Genomic DNA, 15,403 nt, shown 5'->3' with positions numbered 1-15,403 from the left:
GGACCTGCTTCCTCGCTTAGCCCTGCTGCTCCTCAGGTCCCCATTCCCTGCCCTTCCTCTCTTCCTTCCTAACCTAACCCTCGATGCCCTTCCCAGGGGATCCTCTTACTGATCTCGCCTCCTAAGACTCGGCCAGAGAAAGTAGAATTTCCCCCAGCACAGGGAACCCTGGAGTCTGCCAGGTCACTTTAGGGTAATGCCCAGGAAGCAGGGCCTGAGCACGTGCAGCAGTTCTCGGTGATGCCCAGTCCGTTCAGCCACCTGAATGTCCCTCTCCCATGTAGGCCATGAATCTACGCAGCCCAGGGTTGGAGAGACGTCCCAGCGGTTAAGGCGCTTGCCTGCAAAACCAGAGGAGCCAGGTTTGATCCCGCAGGACCCATGCAAGCCAGAGGTACAAGGGGGCGCACGCGTCTGGAGTTTGTTTGCAGCACGCCCAGTCTCTTTCTATCTGCCTCACTCCCTCTCTCTCTCTTTCAAATAAGTAAATTAAAACATTAAAAAAAAATGTACATGGCCCAGGTCTTCTCAAACTGTAACCTCCATGTGTGTCAGTATGAGCTGTGAGCCTTTGTAACAAATATTTTTGTTTTAGGGCCACTGGCCTTGGAGTTGATTCGCTCCCCAGCCCCTTAAAAGAACAAATCCAAGCATTATGCACCCGAGCCAGTGGGCTCAGCGTGGCTGCCCTTTGCGGCAGCAGGCGTTGCTCTGCTCTCCTGAGAAATTCCGGTTCTTTGGAGCTGAGCTCCTAAAGTTCTGTGCTCTGGAAAGTAGTGATAATTTGGTAGCTTTATTGGCGTCACTCCCTCCCTGAGGTGTGTATGCTTTATTTAGCTCTTTTTTTTAAAAAAAAAAAAATTATTTGAGAGCAACAGAGAGAGAGAGAGAGAAAGAGAGAGAGAGAGAGAGAGAGAGAGAGAGTGAGAGGGAGGGAGAGAGGGAGGGAGAGAGGGAGAGAAAGAGGGAGAGAGAAGAAGAGAGGGAGAGGGGGAGAGAGAGAGAGAGAGAGAGGGAGAGAGAGAGAATGGGCGTGCCAGGGCTTCCAGCCACTGCAAATGAACTCCAAACACAGGCATTCCCTTGCATCTGGCTAACATGGGTCCTGGAGAATCAAGCCTGGAACCAGGGTCCTTAGGCTTCACAGGCAAGTGCTTAACTGCTAAGCCTTCTTTCCAGCCCATTTAGCTCTTTTTTTTTTTTTTTAAAGAGAATTATTTAAAGCAAAATTTAGAGAGAGAGAATTGGCATGCCAGGGCCTCAGCCACTGCTATCAAACTCTGGACACTTGCGCCACCAAGTGGGTATGTGTGACCTTGCATTTGCCTCACCTTTGTGTGTCTGGCTTACATGGGATCTGGAGAGTCAAACATGGGTCCTTAGGCTTCACAGGCAAGCACCTTAACCACTAAGCCATCTCTTCAGCCCTAGCTCTTTTTTATGTATATTTTTTATTGACAATTTCTATACTTACAAGCAATAAACCATGATAATTCCCTCCCTTCCCCCACTTTTCCCTTCACAACTCCATTCTCCATCATATCTCCTCCCTCTCTCCATTAGTATCTCTTTTATTTTAACATATTTTATTTATTTATTTGAGATAGAGAAAGATAAAGAGGTAGAGAGAGACTGTGCATGCCAGGGCCTCTAGCTGCTGCAAATGAGCTCCAGCTGCATGCTCCACCTTGTGTATCTGGCTTACATGGGTCCTGGGAAATAGAACCTGGGTCCTTTGGCTTTGCAGGCAAGCGCCTTAGCCTCTAAGCCATCCCTCCAGCCCTTTTTTGTTTCGTTTTAGTCTTTTTTTTTTTTTTTTACTTTTAAGCCGGGTGTGGTGGCATCCTAATCCTAACCCAGCCATCATGGGGCTTCTCCTTGAGTCTGTAAGCCAAAATAAACCCTTCCTCCCACAAGCTGCTCTTTGTCAAGTGTTTTCTGCCAGCAACAAAAAGATGATTGCAACAGTAAAATTATTACCAGAGGAGTGGGGCTGTTGGTGCTAGAAACCTGATTTTGTGACTTTGGCCTTTGGAACTGATTGTCAGAAGAAAGAAGGATTTGAAACATTGGCCTAAGAGATGCCTTGCAGTGCTGTAAGTACAGCTGGATGGATCATTCTGGTCAGAGTTGAAAGACCTGAATGCAGTAAGAATTATGGAGTGTGAGGTTTGGTTTATGAGGGTGAGAAAGAGCTTGTTTGGACTGGGCTAGAAGCAGATCGGGTGAGAGGCTTGCTGTTATGTCTGTGTCCTGAGAACTTGTGCATAGAAATGGGCTGGTATGAGCAGAAGGATATGGATCAGAAAAATATGAAAAATTTTGGGCCCAAACTGCTGCAATTAGTTGAGAGATTACAACTATTGAGATTAGGCCATCTGATCTGCACTGGGGTGACAGGAAGAATGCCAACTCTTTTGAAGGGGCCTGAATACTGAAGAAGTGTCCTGTTCTTCAAAGTCTATTTTTGTTGTTGTTGTTTTTTTGCTTTTTCAAAGTAGGGTCTCACTCTAGCCTAGGCTGACTTGGAATTCACCATGTAGTCTCAGGGTGGCCTCGAACTCATGGCGATCCTTCGACCTCTGCATCCCGAGTACCAGGATTAAAGTTGTGCACCATCATGCCTGGCTTTTCAAAGTCTATTTTGTTCCCCCCTTGATTAAAAGGTTGGAGGGCTGGGTATGGTGGTACACAGTTTTAACACCCCCTTCCCCCCAAAACGGTTGACAGCCTACCTGGTACTATGTAGTATAACAAATGCAGAAAAGAGAGGGTCCATTGAATTTGGAACATGGTTTTGATTTTTGGAAATGGCCATTGACAGTGTGAAGTGGCTTGTTGGATTACTTGCATGGAGGCCTGATGGAGCCATGAGGATGAGCTGTGGGTTGCAGTAGAGACCCAGTGGAGATGCCAGGACTGTGAGATGGCTACCAGGGTGAGCTACTGGCACCAGATGAAGTGTTCTGAGACTGTGAGTAGCCTAGCTGGAGGGGAAGAATTGGAACTCCAGAGACTCCTTACTGGTTAGGATGATCAAACTTGGAGACTTGTCATTGGCTGGAGTTGTCAGACTTGGAGCTAATAGAGTTTGATGTTTGTCCTGTTTGTTTTAAATCTTTATTGGTTGAATATTTCTTTGCCATGCCCAATGCCATCTCTTGCAGTGTGAATGTTTATTCTGTGTCATTATGGATTTTTTTTTTTTTTTTGTATTACAGCTCAGTTAAAAGACCTTGGACTTTGGATGGGATGTTTGAACATCATTGGGATTGATAAAACCTATGGAGACTTTTAAAGTTGGACCCAATGCATTGCATTTTACATCATGGATGTTATCAGCTTATGGGGGCCAGGGGAAGAAAGTGGTGGTTTGATTAAGGTGTCCCCATAAAAGTATGGGTTCTGAATGCTAGGTCCTCAGCTTGTAGCAATTAGAGCCTCTAGGAGGTTATGTATTGCTGGGGGTGGGCTTATGGGTGTGACAGCTGGTGTTTGGCACACTCTTCTGCTGCTGTTTTCCAGCTTATGTTGGCCAGAAGTGATATTCATGCTCTGCTTATGCCATCATTTTCCCCTGCCATCATGGAGCTTCCCTCAAGTCTGTAAGCCAAAATAAATCCTTCCCCCCACCCCAGCTGCTCTTGGTTCAGTGTTTTCTGCAAGAAATGCAAATTTGACTGCAACATTTATCCATCATTCATTTAAAATATTTTAAAATCAGGGCTGGGAATGTAGCTCAGCTGGTTGAGCACTTGCCTAGCATTCATGAGGCCTTGGGTTTGACCCCCAGCACTCAGAAAGCAGAGTGTGATGGCGAATACACCTTAATCCCACTCTTGCAATTCCAGAACGGGAGAGGTGGAGGCAGAAGGATCAGTCTAAGCTCATCTTTAGCTTAGGCTGAACTGGAATTCACTATGGAGTCTTAGGGTGGCCTCGAACTCATGGCGATTCTCCTACCTCTACCTCCCAAGTGCTGGGATTAAAGGCATGTGGACCACGCCTGGCTACCAGCCCTATTTTTTGAAAAAATATTTTATTTATTTATTTGTAGAGAGAGAGGGAGGGAAAGAGGGAGAGAGAGAGATAGAGAGAGAGAGAGAGAGAGAGAGAGAGAGAGAGAGAGAGAGAGAGAATGGGCACACCAGGGCCTCTAGCCACTGCAAAGAACTCCAGACACATGTGCCACCTTGTGCATCTGGCTTATGTGGGTCCTAGGGAATCAAACCTGGGTCCTTTGGCTTTGCAGGCAAGCACCTTAATCACTAAGCCATCTTTTCAGTCTCCTCCAGCCTTATTTTTAATATTTTGAGAGACTGCTATGCTATTTTCCACAGATACTCATATCCTCACTGTCTTATATCCCCACAGACAGTGTACAGGTACACATTGGTACAGGGATATCAATTTCTCCACAACCTTATGAAAATTTGTTATTTTCTGTTTTATGCATTTTTATTCCAGGCTGGCCCTCATGATTCTCTCCTCTCAGTCTCTCAAGTGCTGAGATTACAGGTAGGCACTTCCATGTTCAGGTATGCAGTTTTTCATCATTTATTTTTGCATGTGCATATGGTGTGCAGGAGTCCACCATGGCTTCTGGCTTTATTTATTTTTAAATATTTATTTATTTGCAAGCAGAGAGAGAGAGAGAGAGAGAGAGAGAGAGGGAGGGAGGGAGGGAAGGAGGGAGGGAGGGAGGGAGGGAGGGAGAGAGGGAGAGAGAGAGTGTGTGTGTGTGAATATGGGCTTGCTAGGACCTGTAGCCATTGCAAATGAACCACACAGATGCACGCACTACTTTGTGCACCCGGATTTATGTGGGTACTGGAGAATCAAGCCCAGACCTTAGGCTTTGCAGGGAAGCACCTTAACTGCTGAGCAATCTCTCCAACCCTGGCTTCTGGCTTTTTATGTGGGATCTAGGGGTTGAACTTGGCTACTCATGCTTGAATGGCAAGCACTATATCCACGGAGACTGCAGCCCCTCCACCTTATTTTTGAGACAGGGTCTCTCACTGAAGTACAGCTCACTAATTCAGCCAGACTAGCTTCCCAGTAAGTCCTTGAAGTCCTCCTATCTCCACTTCCTCAGTGCCTGCCGCCACGTGGGTGCTGGGGAGCTGAGCTCAGGTCCTCAAGTTTGTGTACTAGGCTCGCTGACCGAGCCATCTCCCCAGTCCTGCACTCATTTTCCAACAGCCACTGAGTACCTGGTAGGCTGAGGCGCTATGCTTAGTAAAGACTGGAGTCCTGAAGATGAGCCTCAGTCTCCCTGCATTCCCTGCTCACGGCACCATGGGGGAAATGCCGCGTGGTTGGTGCCTAGTAGAGATGGAACAGAGAAGGAAGTGAGGAATTACTTGGGAGAAGGTGTCACCGAGGAGTCCACATGGATGTGACAGGTAAGCGGGAGGTGGTCAGGTAGAAGAGGAAGTGACGTGTATCTAGGTGACGGAGGAGCAACAGGAGCCACCTTCCAGGATGGCTTCTGTTGTTCTTGTCTGCTAACCGCGCTGTATAACTACCCTTGTGTACGCTGAGTATCCCTAGCCCTCAGTGCCCATAGCATATCGTGACAATGACAGGACACATCATCATTGAGTGTCTTGCCTTCTTCTCTGTTGGATCTCATCCTTCTGGGGAACATGATTCATGATGTCGTGAGGACGCTCATGAATCACTCTGGAGTGTCCCGAGAAGGGGAGCTAGAACCGTCTGCTGGTTTGACAGCATGAGAATGCCAACATTAACTTGTCAGTGGTGTGGCCAGTGGTCACAAGGGCCAGTGCTCCATCTCCATCCAGCCTCAGAGGATGCAGCCCAAGCCCACATCCAGTTGAAACCTCAGGAAAGTGCCTGGGCCCAAACTGCCAAACTTAAAACCCTAGAAGAGCAGGACATAATACGTGGTCGTTGTGGCTTAAGCCGTTAAGTTTTGAAATAGTTTGAACAATTAGCTAGAAGCATGGAAAGATCTGGCATATTATGGAAATGTTATGAAATTCATGGAGGCTGGCCAAGAGCTTGAAGTTCAGAGATACAGCTGAAGCCACAAGGTTCTCAGGACGAGTGGGCGAGGGAGCCCCCTGGTGGCAGAAGGCATGCGTAGCCATTCCCTTATTCCTAGTGCAGCTTCTCCAGCTTGCTCTTAAGCACTTCCGCTTGGAATCCCTCCAAGGGCCTAGTGAGGTTTACGACTCCTTTATGTGCTGCATACCACATTTGCATGCAAAGACTAGTGTCTGACAAGTGTCAAGGTCATGTATTAAGTGTCCTCCTTGATTGTTGTGTTTCTTTGGAAAATATTTTTGAGAGAGAGAGAGAGAGAGAGAGGTGGCAGAGAGAATGGGCGCACGAGAGTCTCTAGCCATTGCAAACGAACTCCAAACGCATGCGCCACCTCGTTCGTCTGGCTAAGGTGGGTACTGGGAAATTGAACCTGAGTGCTTAGACTTTGCGGGCAAACACCTCAACCACTGAGCCCTCTCTCCAGCCCTATGCTCATACTTTTGTTGGAGGACTCATTGTTTTGTATTATGGCTGAGTCAGGTCAGCATTTCCTGTTGAAGTAGGAGTCCAAGCAATGCGAGCCTCCTTTAACTGTACCATCCTCACACTCATCATTTCTTTTTTTTTTTTCTTTCCCACAAATAAACCAACTTTAATAGATATTATTTTGTATTTATATAGCGCCTTCTTCAAGACCCTTAAATGCTTTACAGACATTCTCTCTCATCAATCCCCACAACAACCCTGTGAGGTGGGTATCACTCCCATCATATAAGACAGGGAGACTGGAGCACAGAGAGGGTATGTGGCTTGCTAAGGTCACACAGTAAAGTCCACTTTAGAGCCAGGATTCAAGTGCCTCACTCTCTCAGCTCCCAGCCACATACCTCAGAAAATCTTAAGTGAAAAGTCTTTAAACAAAGGAACAAGAGTAGTTTGTTATGAAAATAAGGTCTCTCAACTGCCATCAAGAAAAGAAAAAACAAAACCTAAACTGATGGTTGAGGCCACAAAGCCCATGTGGTAATTTCCTTCCTCCCCCTTCCCTAGGCCTCCTGGCTCCTGTCTTCCAAAGTAAAATTCTCATGACAGAAGCCGTGTGACTTAGATATAGGACTTAATTTAGAATACGTTTAGTTACAATAATTCATAGAAATTTTTATCCCAATACACAAAATATGGGCGAGCTATCCAACAAACGTACATAATTACAGTGATCGGTCCCACCCGAATCTGCCTCAGTTTAATCCCAGCCAACTGACCGTCTCACAGTGCTCTCTAGATAGACAATCACTTACTTTCTATGCCTGTATTTTTCTTTTCTCAACCTTCACCCTATCAGTTTTTAAAGTATACAAGTTTCTGATAAAATTCAAAGTGTTTTACTTAGATCCAACGGCACTGAGTAAAAAATAAATTTAGAGCCGGCACCCCACCGTTCCTCCACTGTAAATCATACAACGAAACATGGCGTGGATGCATAATTGCCATGAGACTCAACACCCATACAAAAATGTGGAATGCTTCATAAATTTGCATGTCATCCTTGTGCAGGGGCCATGCTAATCTTCTCTGTATTGTTCCAATTTTAGTATATGTGCTGCCAAAGTGAGCACCACACTAATCATTTTTTAAAAATTATTTATTTATTTGAGAGCAAGAGAGAGAGAGCGGTGGGAGGGAGAGAGGGAGAGAGGGAGAGAGAGAGAGAGAGAGAGAGAGAGAGAGAGGAAGAGAGGGAGAGAGAATGGTCACGTCAGGGCCTTCAGCCTCTGCAAACGAACTCCAGACGCGTGCGCCCCCTTGTGCATCTGGCTAACGTGGGTCCTGGGGAACCGAGCCTCGAACCCGGGTCCTTAGGCTTCAGGGTCAAGCGCTTAACCACTAAGCCATCTCTCCAGCCCCACACTCATCATTTCTAAGAGAGAGAAAAAGAAAGGGAGAGGATTGGTGCACCAGGACCTTCAGCCATTGAAACTGAACTCCAGACCTAAGCGCCCTGTGTGCACATGTGCAACCTTGCACACTTGCGTCACTGTGCGTCTGGCTTACATGGGACCAAGAGTCAAACATGAGTCCTTGGGCTTCACAGGCAAGCGCTAAACCATCGCTCTAGCCCTGCTTTGTTGTTATTTTTCCGAGGCCTTAAGGCGGAGCATTAAATTGTTTACTTGTGACCTTTCTAATTTATTTTTCTTTCTTTCTTTCTTTTTTTTTTTTTTAGGTAAGGTCTAGCTCTACTCACTGTAGCCCAAACTAATGTGGAATTCACCATGTAGTCTCAAGGTGGCCTTGAACTCTTGGTGATCCTCCCACCTCTGCTTCCTGAGTGCTGGGATTAAAGGAATATGTCACCACTCCCAGCACTAATTTCGTTTTTAAAAAAATATTTTATTTTTCTTTATTTGGGGGGGGGAGAGGGAGAGAATGGGCATGCCAGGGCCTCTAGCCACTGTAAACTAACTCCAGATGCATGTGCCCCCCCTTGTGCATCTGGCTTACGTGGGTCCTGGGGAATTGAACCTGGGTCTTTTAGGCTTTGCAGGCAAGTGCCTTAACCACTAATCAATCTCTCCAGCCCTCTCATTTCTTAATATAGACACTTAAAGCTATAAATTTCCCTCTAGGACTGCCTTCATTGTGTTTCATAGGTTTTGGTATATTGGTTATCATTATCATTTGATTCTATGAATTTATTTCCTTCTTGATTTCTTCAATGACCCATTCATTATTCAGTAGTGTGCTGTTTTGTTTCCATGATTTTGTATATGCTAAATAGTTTTTCTTGTTGGTGATTTTTAATAGTTTAATTTTTGATAGTTTAATCCCATTATGACCAGAGAGAGTACAAGGAATTATTTCAGTTTTCCTGTATTTGTTAAGATTTGCTTTGTGTCCTAATATATGGTCTGTTTTAGAGAAGGTTCCATGTGCTGCTGAAAAGAATGTGTATTCTGCAGCATTTGGATGCAATGTTCTGTAGATATCTTTTAGGACCATTTGTTCTATGACAACATTTAATGCCGATACTTCTCTGCTTATTTTTTTTCCAGGCTGACCTGTCAATTGATGTAAGTGGGGTGTTGAAGTCACCCACTACAATTGTGTTTGGTGATATCTGTGATCTGAAGTCCCATAGTGTTTGTCTGATGAAATTGGGTATTGTCTGGTGCATATGTGCTTAGAATTGTAATGTCCTTCTGTTGAATTGCTCCTTTAATCAATAAAAGTGACCTTCTTTATCTTTCCTCACTGTTGCAGTCAGGTTCATATTGCTGGCAAAAAACACCCAGCCAAGAGCAGCTTGGGAGAAAAAGGGTTTATTTTGGTTTACAGACTCAGGGGAGGCTTCATGAGGGCAGGGGAAAATGATGGCATGAGCAGAGGGTGGACATCACTTCCTGCCCAACATCCTATAGACAACAGCACCACAAAAGTGTTCCAAACACTGGCAAGAGGAAGCTGGCTATAACACCCATAGGGCCACCCCCAACAACATACGCCTCTAGGAGCTTTAATTCCCAAATTCCAATCAGCTGGGGACTTAGCATTCAAAAAAGTGTATGGGTGGCACCTGAATCAAACCACCACATTCTGCTCTGGGCCCCCATAAACTGATAACCATCCATGATATAAAATGCAATGCATTCAGTCCAACTTTAAAAGTCCCCATAGTTTTATCAATCCTAATGGTGTTCAAACATCCCCATAATCCACGGTCTTTCAACTCTGACCAGAGTGGTCTATCAAGCTGTAGTTATGGCACCACAAGACGTCTTTTAGGCCACAATTTCAAATTCGTCCACATCCTCCTGCAAAGCAGGTCCAAAAGGCCAAATCAGAGTCAGGTTTCCGGCAGCAACAATCCCACTTCTCTGGTACCAACTTTACTGTGGTAGTCAGGTTTACACTGCTGGCAGAAAGCACCTGACCAAGAGCAGCTTGTGGGCAAAAAGGGTTTATTTTGGCGTACAGACTCAAGGGGGGGGGGAGGAGTTCAATGGTGGTAAGAGAAAACAATGGCATGAGCAGAGGGTGGACATCACCTCCTGGCCAACATCCTATGGACAACAGCAACAGGAGAGTGTGCCAAACACTGGAAGGAGGAAACTGGCTATAACCCCCAAAAGCATGCTCCCCCAAATAAACTGCCTCCTGAGACTTTAATTCCCAAATTGCAATCAGCTAAGGACTTAGCATTCAAAACACCTAAATTTATGTGGGATATCTGAATCAAACCACCACACTCACTAATGTTGGTTTGAAGTCTATCCTGTCAGATACTAGGATAGCAACACTTGCTTGTTCCCTAGGCCCATTTGCTTGAAGTACCCTTTCCATCCTTTCACCCTAAGATACTGTCTGTCTTTTATGGAGAGTTGAATTTCTTGGAGGCAACAAACAGAAGGATCCTGACTTTTAATCAAGTCTGCAAGCCTGTATCTTTTGTTTGGGGCCTTGAGGTCATTTATATTAAGAGTTATTGAAAGGTATGCATTTATTTTTGCCATTTTTAAAAATTCTTGCCATTCTTTTTGTTTTGTAGTGTTTCCTGTTTTTCCTTTGCTCTCCTGTGTTAACTATTTGAATATGGTTTACCTTTTTCTGTTTTCTCATGTGTGTGCTTTTCTTTCTCTTTGGTGTGAAAGATCCCTCTTAAGTATTTTCTATAGAGCAGACTTAGTGGTCATATTCCTTTAACCTGTTTTTTTGTTGTTGTTATGGAATGTCCTTATTTCTCCTTCAGTTTGGAGGGATAGCTTTACTGGATAACACAATCCTGGTTGACAGTTATTATTTTTCAGAACTAAGAATACATTATTCCAAGCCCTTCTGGCTTTTAAAGTTAGTATTGAGTAATCTGCTGTTATTCTGATGGGCTTGCCTTTATATGTGGCTTGATATTCATCTGTAACAATATATATCTTTCAATATATCTTCTTTGGTTAGTGTGGTTAGTAGTTTAATTATAATATAACAAGGAGAGGTTCTTTCCTGGTTTTGTCTGTTTGGTGTTCTAAAGGCTTCTTATATTTGTAGTGTCATCTCTTTCCCTATTTGGGGGAAATATTCTTCTATGATTTTGTTGAAAATATCAACTATGCCTTTGCAGTAAAATTTTTCTTTTACTAGACACTGAATTCTTATGTTTAATCTCTTTGTAGTGTCCCAAATGGCTTAAATTCGCATTCATACCTTCCTATTAGTTTGTCTTTATCTAGATCTGCCACTGTGTCTTCTAGTTTAGATATTCTGTCCTCTCCTTGATCCATTCTACTGGTGAGACTTTCTACAGAGTTTTCTATTTGAGTTACTCTGTATTGCATTTGTATTTCTGATTGGTATTTATTCATCATTTCATTTCCTTACTTATGTCCTATAATGACCTCCTTACTTCATTAAGTTGTTTTTCTGTGTTCTGTTTGGATTCCTTCAGGAGTTTGTTTTCTTCTTTGATTTCTTTGAACATAGATATAATCATTCGTTTGAGTTAATTAGGCATTTCATCTAAATTAGTCTCACTGGAGGTAATTTCTGATGGATTTATGCTTTTTTGGTGGAATTATATTGTTTTGATTTTCTGTGTGTTTCTTGCAGTATAATGAAGAGATTTTTACATCTTGAGTTAATTTGTTGCTTGGGTTTCCTACTTATCTGTTGTATTCTTAGATGTGTAAATCTGATAGCATATGTCTTCAGGGTAGGAGTCTAAGGTGCCAGGTGTGGCCCAGAGTAACAGCAGCAGTGACCCCAGGTTTAGTTTGCCTGCTATGTAAGTATTGTAGTTGGCTGGATGGAGCAAACTGCAGGCAAACTCAACTGAGCGATAGACACAGTCAATCAAAACCAGCACAGAGTATTTACACAAGAGTGGGATTTAAAGCAAACAGATCATCTAACAAAGCCATAGTCTCGAAGGGTGTGTGTTGATCTTATCAACAGGGAGGCTGAGATTTTTTTATCTGTAATGGGTTCCAAGTCAGCCTGGGACTCTGAGTGAGACCCTGGCCCCAAGAAAGACAGAAGAAGAAGGCGGCACTATACATTAGGAAATATCCAGTGCAATCCTAAAACAATCTGATTTAAGCTGACCACTAGGATATCAATAAAATCTGACACACAACCTGCCCTGACATGGAAGGTGTGGTTAGCGTTTCCAGAGCAGGCCTGTACACCTGGTTTTGGGGGAGGGATTGACCCTAAGGAAGTAGGCCCTGTCACCTTTTGGGACCGCCTGGGTCTCATCTATGCTGAGTGCCCGCTTGGGTCCTCCTTTACTGTGCCGTGGATTCAGCCTGGCTGGTTGGGTTAATGGATCTGCTGTTTGGATCAGCTGTGCTAGGTGCTTTGTAGCTGAGATCCCTGGGAGTTCTCCAGGGGTTGCCGGCACTGGCTGTTGTGGGGAGGGAGGCTGTGGAGAGTGACTGAATTTCCCACTGCTGGTCCCTGTTGTCTTCGTCAGGACTGCTCAGCTGGTCCCTGTTGTCTTCTCCTTCAGGTTTCTTGACTTCGGGGGCTGCAGTGAACGGCGAATTCCTTCACCGTGGTGCTGCCCCTGCGGCTCAGGCCAGCCAGGTGTGCGCGTGGCTCTTCCCAGGGGTGTAGCTGCCGGGCCGGGTGGGAGCGGATTCTGGCTGCTTCTGTGGTTGCTAGAAGCTCTGGGTCTCCACTGCTTCTCTGCTGTGGTTGATAATTCTTTATACACCTTCACTTTTTGGTTGAAGAGTGTTTTGTGCTATTTTTCTGCTTATTTCTCCCCGCTAGCTGATTTGGCATGGCTACTATGCTGTCATCTGAAGCAGAAGTCGCCTCATTTTATTTTGAGATAACTGTAAATTTATATACAGTCATAAGGAATGACACCAAGTAAGGACCTCATGGGACAATAGTAGCATGTCTGACTCTAAGACATGACACCAGGTGATCCCATGACCACCCTAATGGTAGCATCTTGCAATCCTCCTGCATAGAATACCTACCATATGCCATATGCTCCAGCTGCTGGAGACACTGTTATGTAAAACATTTGCTGACAGAGCTAATGGTGAGATGGATGCAATCCCCAGAGAAGTTAGAAGGAAGAAATGGCAAACTGACAGTATTTAAGAAGCAGGGGAAAAAAAGCCCCAAAGAAGGCTGGAGAGATGGCTTAGTGGTTAAGCGTTTGCCTGTGAAGCCTAAGGAGCCCGGTTCGAGGCTCAGTTCCCCAGGACCCACGTTAGCCAGATGCACAAGGGGGCGCACGCATCTGGAGTTTGTTTGCAGTGGCTTGAAGCCCTGGCGTGCCCGTTCTCAATCTCTCTCTCTCTCTCTCTGTCTCTTTCTCTCTCTCTCTGTCACTCTCAAACAAATAAATAAAAAATGAACAAAAAATATGTAGATATAAAAAGCCCCAAAGAAATTTCAAGGTAGGGCAAGCAGGAGAAAGCAGTGTTATGGAGACTATGGGGGGCAAAGCGGCCTTGAAGAAAGAGGAGTGAAGTGTCCAGTGCTGTAGAAATCACCTGTGAGGGGGACTGCAAGTGTCCACTGGGTTTAGCTGCCAGGACATCACAACTGAACAGTCAGGCAGTCTAGGGAGACAGGCAGGATTCCAGTTCAGTGAGGAGTGAGTTGGATGAGGAAGAAGTAGATATCATGGGATGCTAGGGGTTCAGGAACGTTCTTGAATCCTAAACCCCAGGCCTGTGTCTGCTTTTAACCAAAGGATTTAATAAAAGACTGAGAAAGACAATTATTCAATTAGTGTATTTATTTAGGGAAGTACAGAGCCAAGGAAAGGAGAATGAATACACCCACGTGGCTTGAGAGCCCACGGGGAGGGCCTGGGAAAACCGTGAAGAGAAAAGAAAGTTCAAGGAGCTCCTGCCATGTGGACAGCAAGGGCTGGGGGCTCTCCCCCGGCTCAGCTGGCATGGGCCTGGGTCAAGCAGAGCCCAGGGGCAACTCACCAGCAGCTGAAAGCTCAGGAGCTGTCAGGCAGCACAGAGACCTTGTTCTTCCCTCAACTGCGTCTATGACTTTATGGTGGTGGGCCCTGCGGTCAGGTTCAGCTCCCCTGAGGGGCAGCTGAGTGGTTTGGCCTAGGGGCTGTCTCAGGAAGAGACTAGCCATGGTGCCACATTCTGGGGGCTGAAGTTTGATCAACCACAATGTTAGGGTTACATTTAAATCTTAGGAGACCTCCCTCCCAGGAGGGGCCCAGGTTGTTTGTGGAAATATGGAGCTAGATAGATAAGAAGTCAGATCCTGCTTTGATCTCTGGTAAAGTGGAGACCAAAAATTATAGACCCAAAGACATTCCACCCTAACTGCCTAAAAGTGACACCCCTCTCAGTGTAGCAAGATTCCCCACAAGTGAAGCCAAGAGAAAGTGAAAGAACTTTTCAGTGACTCTTGACTCCAGGATGAAGGCTGTCTGCAGAGTGAGGACCATAGGGCCTGTTGGCTAGTCAAGGCCTAGAGGAGGTGAGAAGACCTGGACCTTCCAGCACAGCTGAGACCCGGGAACAAGCTCCTGTTTTTCTGGAAGGAGATGCTCTAGGAAGCCCCGCTGATAAGGCCCGGGGCTGCTGGGAGAGGCGTGTGGTGCAGCTGGGCAGCCAGGGAGAGCCGCAGACATCTGACTCTTGAGACCAGTGGGTTGGGCTGGATGGAAGCAAGGGTTGGGGGAAAGGCGTAACGAGCAATGCAGGGAGGCAAGGTATTGGGGTTGTTTGCAGGTAATGATAGAGGGGTTCGGCTGGCTGGGGATGAGGCACCTGGCGAGTGTGCTGAGGTGGGTGAGGCCAGTAAAGGCATACTCAACTGGGTGGTGGCATGGGTGGGAATGCTGGGCCTTCTTAGAATTTGGGATTGAAGCTAGGCTTGGTGGTACACACCTTTGATCCCAGCACTTGGGGAGGCAGAGGTAGGAGGATTGCTGTGAGTTCGAGGCCAGCGTGAGACTGCATAGCGAATTCCAGGTCAGCCTGGGCTAGAGTGAAACCCTACCTCAAAAAACCAAAAAAATTAAAAATTAGTAAATAAAAGATTTCGGGATCGACTAGAGCGAAAGCCAGCACAGACTATTCTTTATTGGAGGGACAGCCGCTTTCCGGGGGCGGAGTTGCTGCTGCTGTGTTTGAAATGTGGGAGGGAGTAGAGAGTATAGGTAGGGTGGAGGGTGTGTGTGGGGGGCAGTCTTTGGGAGAGAAGAATGGGGCGAAGGAAAGGCCTTTTGTTTTGTTTACTAATCGCTGGTCCAGGTGGCCTGATAGCTGTTGAGGCTGGACCTATGGTCCAGGAAAATTTTATGGTCCACCAAGGTCAGTGGCCTGAGGCCAGTGCAGTGGTTCATTAACCCTTCGGGTCCAGTGGTATGTTTGGCTTGAGTCCCAGCACCACT

At 45.7% G+C, this 15,403-nt stretch overlaps 1 non-coding gene across 1 annotated transcript; it reads right to left on the bottom strand.

The window, feature by feature from the left end:
• Positions 1-7,524: 7,524 nt before the first annotated feature.
• Positions 7,525-7,631, bottom strand: LOC123458103. Its single transcript, XR_006635402.1, has one exon. It is a non-coding gene; the product is annotated as a U6 spliceosomal RNA (small nuclear RNA).
• Positions 7,632-15,403: the final 7,772 nt, after the last annotated feature.

This window comes from Jaculus jaculus, chromosome 1, assembly GCF_020740685.1.
Source record: "Jaculus jaculus isolate mJacJac1 chromosome 1, mJacJac1.mat.Y.cur, whole genome shotgun sequence".
Lineage (NCBI taxonomy): Eukaryota > Metazoa > Chordata > Mammalia > Rodentia > Dipodidae > Jaculus > Jaculus jaculus.
This window is presented reverse-complemented; position numbering and strand designations above follow the sequence as displayed.